The sequence below is a fragment of the Miscanthus floridulus genome, chromosome 18 (genome assembly GCF_019320115.1).
Source record: "Miscanthus floridulus cultivar M001 chromosome 18, ASM1932011v1, whole genome shotgun sequence".
NCBI classification, from domain to species: Eukaryota; Viridiplantae; Streptophyta; class Magnoliopsida; order Poales; family Poaceae; genus Miscanthus; species Miscanthus floridulus.
The window spans coordinates 48527190-48539721 of record NC_089597.1 but is presented as its reverse complement, the minus strand read 5'-3'; the positions used below and the strand labels follow the sequence as shown (position 1 = coordinate 48539721).

The 12532-nt window shown below is 45.1% G+C and overlaps 1 non-coding gene across 1 annotated transcript; it reads left to right on the top strand.

Annotated features, from left to right (window-relative positions):
• Window positions 1-11734: 11734 nt before the first annotated feature.
• LOC136525014 (small nucleolar RNA Z247) lies at window positions 11735-11873 on the top strand. Its single transcript, XR_010776349.1, has one exon. It is a non-coding gene; the product is annotated as a small nucleolar RNA Z247 (small nucleolar RNA).
• Window positions 11874-12532: the final 659 nt, after the last annotated feature.

Below are 12532 nucleotides of genomic sequence, written 5' to 3'. Positions count from 1 at the left end.
ACCACCTTCGTTGCTAACATCCCAACCACTAGCACCGCCACCTTCCTCAAGGTAATCATTAGCCATTTGTGCACCAAGCGCTGCTACATATTGGTCCAGGTAATCTAGGGTCCGGCGTCATCTTCTTCTGGATCAACTTCGTCAACAACCATTTCACCATGATGAATCCACACTATGTAGTCCTTAATAAATCCTTGCATAATCAAGTGTGATCTAATGATCGTCACATCTTTGAACGCGAGATGGTTCTTACAATCTCTTCATGGACAAATAATTGAATCTTTATTTTGTTTCAATGTCTTTGCATGGTTCTCTGCGGCTTCAAAAAATGTACCCTCTTTTTCATGAAAACCTGGCTTGTACCTTAATGCACCATACATCCAAGACTGCCTGTACTCCATCTTATACAACAGATATCAAAGAAAAAAAATTAAAGAGCTAATTATTCACAGATATATAACTAGCAGTTTCATGAAAAACCATTCTAGAGAACAATTAATGACCTAATTAAAAATATATATTTGATTCTCCACTTTAATTTCTTGGTTACAGTAACAAACAATTTCAAAGACAATAATTAGCAACAATTAATATTTTACACACTATCCTTCATGCAAAAATGTAATTAATAATAAAAAAATAAAACCCTAGCTCTAGATCTAGATCTAGATCTATATGACTCATCTATTAAACTAACTAATAGTCCACTAAAATCAAGAAAGATCCACTAAATAAGGGTGTAATCTTATTCCACTAACTAATTTACCCTAGAACCTTTAAAACTTTGGTCTAATTTGCTTCATAAATGGTTCAAGCACCATAGAAGAGAGAGAAAAGCAAAACCCTAATTACTCACTAACCAACCATTAAAACTTCCAAAAAATGTTTGGAGTACCATTTTCTTACCTTCTACAACCTCTCCACCAAAGGAAATGAGATCAAAACATCCCCCTTGAAAGAGCAATTTTTGGAAGGTGCCTAAGGCCCCCTTCCTTTCTCTCTTGGGCTACAGTAACTAGCCCGAGGAGGAAGAAGGGGGGCGTCGGCCCTTTATATTGTGGGTATTTGTAGGAGTGGCTGGTGATTGAGCCGTCCCTATAAATCAAATAGTAGAGGCAGCTGGTGAGTAAGTCGTCCCTACAAATCGATCAATTTATAGGTGTGGCTCGTATCACCAGCCGCCCCTACTGTTCGATTTGTAGGAGCGGTGGTCCACTGGATCTTAGGCACGCCCACTGTAGGGGGAGCCGCCTCTAAAAAAACATCCCGTTGTTACAAATCCTTTCTGTAGTAGTGACTGATCCTCATTTGCCATCTGCAGGTCTGTGGTGACTACTGCAAGGTCAGTACACTATTACAAAGCAAAGTGTATGTATTTGCTTACCTGTACACATTGTAGCTTGAATAGTAGGTTTGGATATTTTAATGTCATTGCCTAATGTGTTAGCTTGCCTTTGTCGATCCTATGCATGCTGGAGCTTTGGCTAGCAGATGGCAGGGCAGTAGCTATTGGAATATGCTCTATTTAATTATCCTTTGTAATACTATTTGCTTGATCATAAGGCATAAGAGCAGCAGAGCATAGAAGTTCTGTTTCAGTTCAGCAGTTGAGTCATTTTGCGAACAGAAGCAGTGCAATTTGTTCATGATTCAAATTCTGTAACTAATAATCCATTTTCTGCTTTAGAACTCTCTTCATGTATTTTTAGAACTCTTTCCTACATTGAGCCTAATGAAAATCACGGTTGTCACACGCTATTAAGAGACTTGACAAACCATTCATGAGGATTTGTATATTTATATGAAATTTTAAACATCCGATGATTAATGACGTTAAGTGTGCCTTTTAAAAAAGCAAGAAGTCATCCGCCGCATCTTTAACTTAAAAAAATCCTGAATCATATTTGACTAGTGACCAGCTGCAGCTTGATGCTGTGCAAAGCACGTCCTTCTGGGCCTTTTGGTCGAACTACTGAGAGACTAGATTCTTAATTGTACAATATATTTTATGTATTTATGTATACATTTTGTTATAGGACAAGAAATAGTGAGTAGTCCACCATGTTTACACCTGTCTTTTTATTTTTTATGCTGGTTGAAAGAACTATGGTTTCACATCCAAACTTGGAGTTATATTTTAACTATCTATCTTCTTGAAGACTTATGTAAGAGCATCTTCAAGAGTTCGCAAGAATTTCTTCCCAAAACCATAGAGTTTTTCAACTCACCAAAATGTTTTGGGAGCAATAAATAAGACCATCTCCAATAGTTTCAATAATTCACTCCTAAAATATGAAAGACAATTTTATATTAGGAATCGTATACTATTTCTAAATTATCCTAACTACTTTTATATATTCTCTCTTGTACATTTACATCAGAGACCCTTTCATACTCTTTATTCTTTTCCACACCCTTCCAACTTTAGATTGGCCAACCGATACGCGTGTGGTACACGCTCAGATATATCCACACTTTCGGTGATTTTTTTCAAGTGCCAAAAGACTGGGAGGTGGGATTGGGAACTCTTGAAGATGGTTTTTTTATTCTTGCTAAAAATTCTATATTGGAAAGTTCTATTGGGAACTCTTGGAGATGCTCTAATATTGATGTTTCAAACATTACAATTGTATTATCTATTTTAGCTAATAGTATAACACATGCTAATACATATGTTATCATGGTATTATGTGTTTCCATTGCAACGCATGGGCATTTACCTAGTAAAAAATACACTGTCACATGCATTCACGTCGCCATGCGTTGCCTCTCAAAAAAGGATTGTCCTCTCTCTATTATTTCAATCACCAATTCACCATGACCCGGTCTCAAACTAAAGGTTGAGCCTCAACGTTGTAAAAGCAACTCTAGCAGGAGCACCCAAATCAGGGCCCCCATATATGTGGGTGTCCCCCTACTTTAGTTGGCCCTCTATTTTGCAATCTCCTCCAGCAGAATCCCCAAAACCAAAGCCCCAAAATCCTTTTTAACAAACAATGACAATTGGGACACACTTTGTCATCCTTTGTTCAGGCAACCGAGCTATCTCAACGCAACGACCCTAGGGACGAAAGAGCGACGGTAGCGAGCGCCTAGGGCGGAGCGCCGGCGAGGGGAAGGAGTCGGCCCTGGAGCAGTGGTCATCTAGCGGGAGTGTGTACGGGTGGGAGGAGAAGGGGAGGGAGCGTCGTCGCTGGTCGCAGGGAAGGGGAGGGAGCACCGTCGTGGGAAGGGGAGGTAGCGCGCATGGCAGAGCAACAGCCGGTGCATCGGTGCAGCAGCCCACATGATGGAGGGCGGAGCAGCACGCGTGCGGAGGGAGGGGACTAGGGGAGGAGCAGCGCCCGCGCGGATAGGGGCCGAGGTGTTGGGCCAACAGGAATCGGGTCAGGGGGGAGATTTGGGTGCCCACCCTAAATTGGAGGCTCTAGTAGGCTCTGTTATAGCGTTTTTTGTCTGAGCACCATATTTAGTTACGGTATTCAAATAGAGGCCATACTAGAGTTGCTCTAAGATACTCCCTCTATCCACAATAAAAGACATTATAAGAAATGTCATAGTAGACACTAAGGTTATGGATAAAAGAACTGGTCCTATAAACAATCACGACACTACTGTTTAATACTCCATCTGTTCTTTAATATAAGCCATATAGTTTTTAGCACCAATATTAACGCACGGCTTGGAGAAGGATGTGAGACCGAGGAAAAAAAGAAAAATCGGGCTATTTTCTCTCTTCCAATCAGATTGCTTCCTAAATCTAAGGGATTGGTTAGGGCATGTGTTATGTACGATGGAAATATTTGCAAACTAATCGGCGTGAGAGCTAATACATACCTATATTTTAAAATTTTGTTTAGAAATCTATATATCTTATATTAAGGAACGGATGTAATACTATTTAATAGAGGTGACATACTCATTAATGATCTGCTTTCTATCTCCGTCCCACTCACAGCAACAAGTATTTTTACATAAACAAATCCACCACCAACTTTTTTTTTTCACGTTTCCGCGCGCACTCCTCAAGCGGAACAACATTTTTCACAAGCCGGTGGTCTACTCTAATATAGACTGGGACCCGCTCTATAAGCTAAAACGTCATTCTTTTATATATATTTTGAATGCTAGGACGTCGGAGCGGAGGAAGTAGACCACGTGAGATCAACATTTAGCGTTAGGCCGTCTTCCATGGTTCGAAATAAATAGTCTAGAAAGAATTATATTGGCTATCAAAGAGAGATCAAATAGTTAACGACTTCTAAATATCTAGTTTAGCATGATCTTCTAGAAATAACTCTCTCATAACTCATATAATCCTATACTAAAGTGTTTATTTTTTTATTATTTTTAAGTCTCATCTAGCTAGCTATTTGCAAATTGCTATTGAGGACGCAACCAAATCCTTACACTTTGGATGTCCTAAGATATATTTGTACTCCCTCCGTCCCAAAATAAACGATGTTTTGGGTGTTCGTGCCATAAGTTTAACTCGATTTATAGAAAATACGTATAATATTTACATCTTCAAATAAATTTGTTAAAAAACTAGACAAAAAGATCTTTTTGATGATACTAATTACTTAGCATAAATATTTATATATTTTAATATATAATTGCCGGCAGTCGTTTCTCGGGAAACAAGAACATCACTTATTTTAGGACGGAGGGAGTAGTTTATAAGCGAAGGAATATATTGAAAATGTTGGTTTCCGTGCAACTAGTACTTTCTACTTTTAGCTAGATAAAAATTAGCTCTGGATAGCCTTATAATCCCACTGCGACTAGTGGAGAATCTTCTAGTGTATAGTTCTCTCGCTCAAAACAGGAGTTTTGGTCGCTGGAGCGAGATCGATTTCAGTTTCGGACATGTACAAGTACAAGTCCAAGAATCCGAGTCTCTTCTACACCTATCTCCGTGACGGATAACGTTTGTCAGCAACGATCCTTGTCGGTCTCTCTGTTGTCCAACCAATAATTTGCCAACAAAGGTAGAAGGTAGAACGTCCCAAAGTATATCAGAATTAAACCAGATTCCCGTGCCACAACTCGAGCCATATATATTTTCTCCTCGCACAAGCAGGAACCAAATCGATCAGGCGGTCCTCATCACGCGAGACAGATGCATTAAGAAGGCAATGCTGGCCATTTACCTCCTGCTCATCTTCATCGCCTTGATCCTCGCCTGTGCTGCTGGTGCTTTGACGAGGATGACCGACCAGATCAACCTGCAGAGTCCGCGGAGCAAAGGGTAGCGTGGGCGTGGGCGGAGTGGAGTGGCAAGCTAGGGCTGAGGCAGCATTGACGGAGCAAAACTCGTCAACGCCGCCTCAACCCTAGCCGCCAAGTACAATTTTCACTAATTTTTTTTCTCAATTATAATAAATATCTATTCATGCAATCTACTCATATCAGCAAGCCACGTGATCCACTAATATACATTCATTTGCCCAATTCAGTTTACCATACAAATATAATTCACTAAAATTTATTCGTAATTTCCGCAGCAACGCGCGGAGTATGGTTCGTTTGTTCAGTTCGTAAGCTGTGTAAAGAAACGGTCGGCAACATGGCATGCTGAAAATCGGCCTAAAAGTAGGCAAAAGGAAATCGAGCACCGTACCTGTCCTTGCTCCATGCGGGCACGAGCAAATGCTAGGAATCAGAGCTCCCTGGCGACTTTTTTTTTATTTATTTTTAACACTTTTTAAAACTAATTTTAAATCTAACATTATTTTTTCTCCAAAACTAACACTTTTGGACACGCCTATTGTCATGGCGCGGCGAAACACCTGTGCCACGCCATGTATGGTGGTGTGGTGGGAGGATAACGTGGCGTCGTCGTGGCAGGATCTGCCGCGTCACCCATTTGGACGCGGCTATGACGCGCCAGCTCTGGTGGCGCGGTAAGGCCCAGTAAAAGCCCGCGACGCCCCCACTGCACCCGCCCTCGCCCTCGACCCCAGCACACTCCGCCACCGCCTGCGCCACCGCCATTGGCTCCGCCCAGCGCCGCCGCCGCCGCCCAGCAGCCGACCGCCAGGCGCCGCCGCCTCGCCTGCGCCAGCCGCCGTCGCCTCGCCAGTGTTGGGGCGCCAGCGCTGCCGGTCGGCGAGGCCGCCAGCGACCATCTGCTTCGGATTGGGTGACCCCAAAAGGTCCCCGCTCATATCAAGGTAGCTCCCTTTCTCGATTTCTTGTTATTACGAATGTTATTTTAGTTAGAGTTAGTGATTTAGGATAGTTAGGTTAGTGAATTTGTTTATTTAGGTCAGTAGTTTTTAGGATTTAGGTTGTGTGTTGTAGTATAGTTAAGGTTTGGTTAGGTAGTTAGGGTTTATGTTACTTTTAGTTAGCACTTTGGGTTTAGGGATTGATTAGGTATTTATTATTTAGTTAGTTTATAGTAGTAAAGGTTGTCAGTATAGATACTAGTTTTCAAGTGTCGGTACTGAGTAGTGCGTGATACGGTGATTTGGATGACTTGATGAAGTTTCATCAAATGCTTATTTTTCTAGTGAAGTTGTTTAATATGTCTGTTAATGTTACTTTGAATATATACATGTGCTTTCATATTGTGTTCGTATTGCATAAAAGTAGTTTAAATTTTGCAATGTTATATAATGTTAATTTGAATATTGTTAATTTGAATACTCTAACCCTTTGTTTATCAATTTGTAATAGGATGGCCCCTCCCACACAGCACCAGCTTTACCTCCTTCTTGAGGTGGAGTACGACGACCCGCACCGAGCACACTTCTTGACTGACACCGACGCAGAGGTGCACTTGCCTCCTTTGAGGCCCTGCACGCACACCAGGGCGCACCAGTGGGACGAGCGTTACGCATCGTACATACGGCGTGTCAGCTTCCTCGAGCTTGTCCGTGTTGTCAACTACGGTCTTCTGTCCCTTGACCCAACACTACTTACTGCAGCTATAGACAGGTGCGAGTGCCTTCATTGTACGTAAACATTCTTATAACAAATTTGAGGTAACTAACAGTCGTTCTATTCTTATAACAGGTGGAGGCCTGAGACCCACACGTTCCACCTACCTTGCGGCAAGATGACCTTGACCATGCAGGACGTGAAGACTATCTTTGGTCTTCGGTTGAGGGAACTTCTAGTGACAGGTATAGTTGACAATGATCACTGGAGGGAGCTGGTGGCTCAGTTCACTGGCTTTCTTCCACCGGACGACGAGGTTTCCAAGAAAAATAAGTGAGCAGTTCAAGCCTATTTAATACTTGCATTGCTTTCCTGCAGCCATCGGGTCTCATTTTCTTTGGTGAATTTCAGAAAAAGTTTCGGTGTTTCGTCATTGTGGATCACAGAGCGCTTTGATTACTTGGACCCACAGGATGATGAGGTTCAGATTGACAGGTTCGCTAGAGTGTGGCTCTGGCACTTCCTTGGTGTTTTCCTATTCCTAGACGCCTCGGGCAACACTATCAGCTGGATCTTTCTTGACATACTACACCAGCTGTGGGATAACATAGCGGCGTACAGCTGGGGCAGCGCGGTCCTGGCATGGACGTATCGACAGCTATGGGTTGCCTGCCATCGCACCTCAGGGTATGCGAACCTTGGGGGTTGCTCCTACCTACTCTAGGTTTGGTGTTGGGAACGATGCCCCGTTGGGAGGCCCCTTGTTACTAGTTTCCCTGTAAGTGCTTCGGTTCACTATATTCTTCGAGGCAGTTACATATGATGAAAATTATTAATGGCTAATTCATTATCGTGTTCAATGCAGCATTAGAATAGGCATGATATACTGCCTATAGCTCTGTATATCTAGACGCAAGCAGAGTTAATTAGAGGGAATGCGAGGCGCAAGTACAGGGAGTACACGCACTATCTCGACGTCCTGACACAGCACCAGGTTACGCTATCTTTACTATTATACATGTGTCTTGTTCGATGTACACTATATCACAGCCTAACTTAATTATGAAATATTCAGATGCATTGGTGTCCTTGGGATGCTCCGGAGCTCCAGGACTATCTGAGTCCTGTCACTAGGGATGAGTCAGACGAGTATCGCTGCAACGTCCCTCTTATTTTCTTCCACGTGGTCGAGATTCACTTGCCCATCAGGTTTTGCAGGCAGTTTGGAAGAATGACAGGCTACCCACCACTGCTTTACTCCACCAACCAAGAATTGTACGGGTGTGTTATCGATTAATAACAAAGCTACAATTCAGAGGTATGTATGGTACAACTAACAATCGTTTTGTTGCAGGTCTGACCACAGGAAAAGGTACAAGACCAAGGATTGGCGCGTGACACACAACGCGTACATCTAGTTGTGGCAGATCAGGGACCGGCAGCTAGTCGATGTAGGTCCCCCATAGGACCAGCACACCTTCGACGAGTACCTGCGATGGCTTCACAGGTCTACGAGGACACATATTAAGCCCCCGTACACTGAGGAGGCGATTGACGAGGATGACGAGGAAGATGTGATCGAACATGTGTACGACGTTGCCACTAGGGATGACACACAACTACAGAGAGCTCCGCTTCAAAGATATGTGGTAAGATACTCGAATGGTATAATTTATTATTCATTTGGTATTAAATATGTGTACTAAAACTGTCCAACCGTATTTCTGTACCTAGGTGACACAATAGTCAAGGCTGTCCAACGAAGCAGCGTTTTGGCTTCACGAGTCTAGAGGGTAGGGGCCAGACGTTCTCGAGGCTTTTGTGGAGGTAAACATAAACTTGTCCGTTCCAAAAATATTTCTTAAGTGTATATGTGTTTGGGAAATGCACTAACTTTAGCGTCTATTCATGCAGAAGGTGAAGCGGAGCTACAGGAAGCTAGCTTAAAAGTTGAGCTACATGGACACTCCTTGGGTGGAACCCGATTACCAGGCGCGGTCAGGTGCCACTTCTTCTGGCTCTTTGAGGACACAAGCCGGCTCTTCTCAGTCGGTGACAGGTGCCGCTTCGGCTGTGCGTACACCACCACATTATAGCTCTGGGAAGGACCTGCAAACGAGGACAACGAGGACGACGACGACCCCCTAGGCTTCCGCATACAGCACCACCAGTGGGACCCTTGGTAGCAGGACGAGATCGGCATATCTCAGCTAGGTGGTGCCCCGCTTGGTACCCAAGGAGCCTTATAGGTAGTAACAAAGATGGTGTCTTTAAATACGTAGGCTCTATGAATTAATGATCATAAAGATTATAAGTAATCGTGCATATCATATACTTGTAGGGTACGAGCCGTACCCACCGATAACGCGACCACACAGACGTTGGCTACACTCCCAATGTGTTGCCTACAACTCCGAAGAGACAGAGGCGTCCGAGGGATCCTTACACTCCTGGGACTTAGTTGGTTATGTCGAACGAATATTGTCGTCGGAAACTTGCAGACTCATGAACCAATGAAAATGTTATGTGGCAACTTATCAACTTGCGCACGGACTTCATTTATTTGTTTCATATTCGTTTCAATGCGTCGCGGTAGCACTTGTAGTTGTTTACAGAACCGACAACAGCTCCCGTTCAATTGCAATTGAGGTTGGTCGGCTTCTGTCTGTGTCCAGGTCCTGCCGCGCCGTGGGCCTTGGCGCGTCAGTGCCGCGCCGTGGACTATGGCGCGGCAGCTGCCACGTCACCGGTCAGCGCTCCGGTTGTCGCCACATCATCCCTCTCGCCGCGCCACCATGCATGACGCGGCACAGGTGTTTCGCCGCGCCATGGCAATAGGCGCGGCCAAAAGTGTTAGTTTTGAAAAAAATAAAATAATGTAAGATTTAAAATTAGTTTACAAAAAATGTTAAAAATAAAAAAAAATCTCCTTGGGTGGCAGCTCATCCTCCCTCCTCCGACTGGTGCTTCACCAGCTGTTAGATCTAGGGGGGGGAAGCAGAGAGGGAGATAGCTAGCTGGAGACAAACAAATCATCGGTTGATTTCACGCACGCCTTGAGCATTTGAGAGGAGAAAACCAGATGAGAAAGGAAGAGTAAAATAGTTTTATCGATGGCCTATGCGATGATATTCGCCCTGTTATACTTGTTGCTTGCACTGCCGATTTGGATACTGCCTGCACCCTCGCTTTGTTGCAAGAGGAAGCTGCCGATCAAGGACGTCGCAAGGAATTTAAGAACTCAAATAATTTTGTGTTCTCCAAGACGGCGTCCATCCGTGGTGATATGCCCCTGCCCCCTGCCCCCTTCCCCACCACGACCGTCTCAGCGGGGCTCCACCGATGACAAGCGTCTGGCCAAATGACCGGAAGCCCCCACCCAAGCCGGGCAATCTCGATGACAAGCTGTCCATGCTTAGGTCCTACCGCAAGGCACGCGGTCTTTGTGTCTGTTGTGCAGATAAGTGAGTTCCTGGACACAGGTGCTCTCCAGTCCCGCAGTTACACGCATTGCAAGAGATCTGGGAACTTTGCCAAGTCTCCTTTACTGAACTTTAACGTCCGTGGAAGGAATGCACTAACTTTAACGTCAATATTCTTGAGCAATATTCTTGAGTTAAAGTTACTGAACTTTAACTTTGCCAAGTCTCAAGAATATTGACGTTAAAGTTAGTGCATGTTAAAGTTACTGAACTTTAACTTTACCAAGTCTCAAGAATATTGACGTTAAAGTTAGTGCATTGCTCACTCATTGCTTCTTCCTAGCGTCCAGCAAGTGCAGCAGCCTGTCAAGGTTCAGGTAGCAGACGGCAACACCATTCGTGCTCCCCAATTCTGCCGGCAGTCGAGTGGACAGTTCAAGGATTCAGGTTCCACACTAGTCTGCACGTGCTTCCTTCGGCATCCTACAACATGATCGTCGGTATGAATTGGTTGGAGGCCTTCTCCCCAATGAAAGTTGACTGGCAAAACAAATGGTTCTCCATTCCGCAGGGCTCTTGTCACGCTGTGCTGCAGGGATTGTTACCTGCGGATGCCCAGTGCTCCATGCTACAGCTGTTTCATATTTCCAGTTCCACCCAAGTTGCAGAGGAACAAGTCTGTTAGATGATATGGTTAGCTCGGCTAATAGACGTGTGTCTAGGTTCAATGTATAGTCTCTAGATTGTTGTACAAGGTAGTTTGTTGATCTAGATTGAGTCTGTCTTGCTGTAATCCTAACCTCTTGTACAAGCCACCGTGGGGGCTGTTCCCACCTACATCAACACGCAGCCGAGTACCCTAAGGGGTATCTCGTTCCATCTACGTTTACATAGTAATCAGAGCTATAGCTAGGTTAGTCGAAGAGCTCCGCCATGGCTTTCTCCGCTCAATCTGCTCCTCCGTCTCTCGGCTTCTGTCCTCCCAGCGAGAAGCTGACTCGCGCCAACCATCAGATGTGGAAGGCGCAGGTGGTCTCGGCGATCAAGGGGGCTCAACTGGCGAAGTTCATCAAGCCTTCGCCGAAGATGCCGGTGGAATTCCTTCCACCGGTCAAGGGCGACGGCGACGCCAAGGGCGCAGCACCGACTCTGAACCCGAAGTATGACGGCTAGGTGGTGAAGGACCAACAGGTCCTGAACTACCTTCTCTCCAATCTATCGCGAGAAATCCGTGGACAGGTCTCCACTGCCAAGACCACAACATAGGCTTGGGCGGTGATCGAAGGCATGTTTGCCTCCCAATACCGCACCCGCGTCATCAGTACACGGATGGCACTTGCCACGGTGTCCAAGGGGACGTCCACCATCTCGGAGTACTTTGCGAAGATGAAGTCCCTGGCAAAATAATGGCGTCTGCATGCTCCAAGCTTGAAGATGAGGAGCTTGTCTCCTACATCCTGATGGGTCTGGATCTTGACTTCAACCCGGTGGTCTCTGCTGTGGCTGCCCGGGTTGAACCGATCTCCGTCTAGGATCTTTACACCCAGCTCGTCTCCTTTGAGCAAAGGATGGAGCTTCATGGAGGAAGCTCCCACTCATACGCCAACATGGCAGCCAATGGTGGCCGAGGAGGAGGCGGCAACAATGGTGGCAATGCTCGCGGCCGTGGCGGTGGATGTCGGCTTCGGGCGTGGCATGAAGGGCGGTCGCGGTGGTGGCAGTGGTGGCGGCGCTCCTGGCGTCGTGTGCCAACTCTGCGGTAAAGAAGGCTACACCGTCCTCAAGTGCTTCAAGAGGTTTGATGCCTCTTTCACCTATCCGCTGTAGAAGAGCGTGTCATCTGCCACGATGTCGTATGGGGTGGACACCAACTGGTATGTTGATTCCAGTGCCACAGATCATGTCACCGGTGAACTTGAGAAGCTGATCGTCAGTGACAAGTATGGCGGACATGATCATGTGCACATGGCCAGTGGAACAGGTATGGAAATTAGTCACATTGGTTCTACATTTTTGCGTACCCATGATAGCAAGATTCATCTTGAAAATATCCTCCATGTTCCAAAGGCCATCAAAAGCTTGATTTCTATTAACCAAGTTGCACGTGATAACAATGCTTTCTTAGAATTTCATCCCAATCATTTTTATTAAGGAACAGGGGACGAAGAGGACTCTCCTGCAGGGCAGATGTGAAGGAGGGCTCTATCCCCTGAACTCGGTCA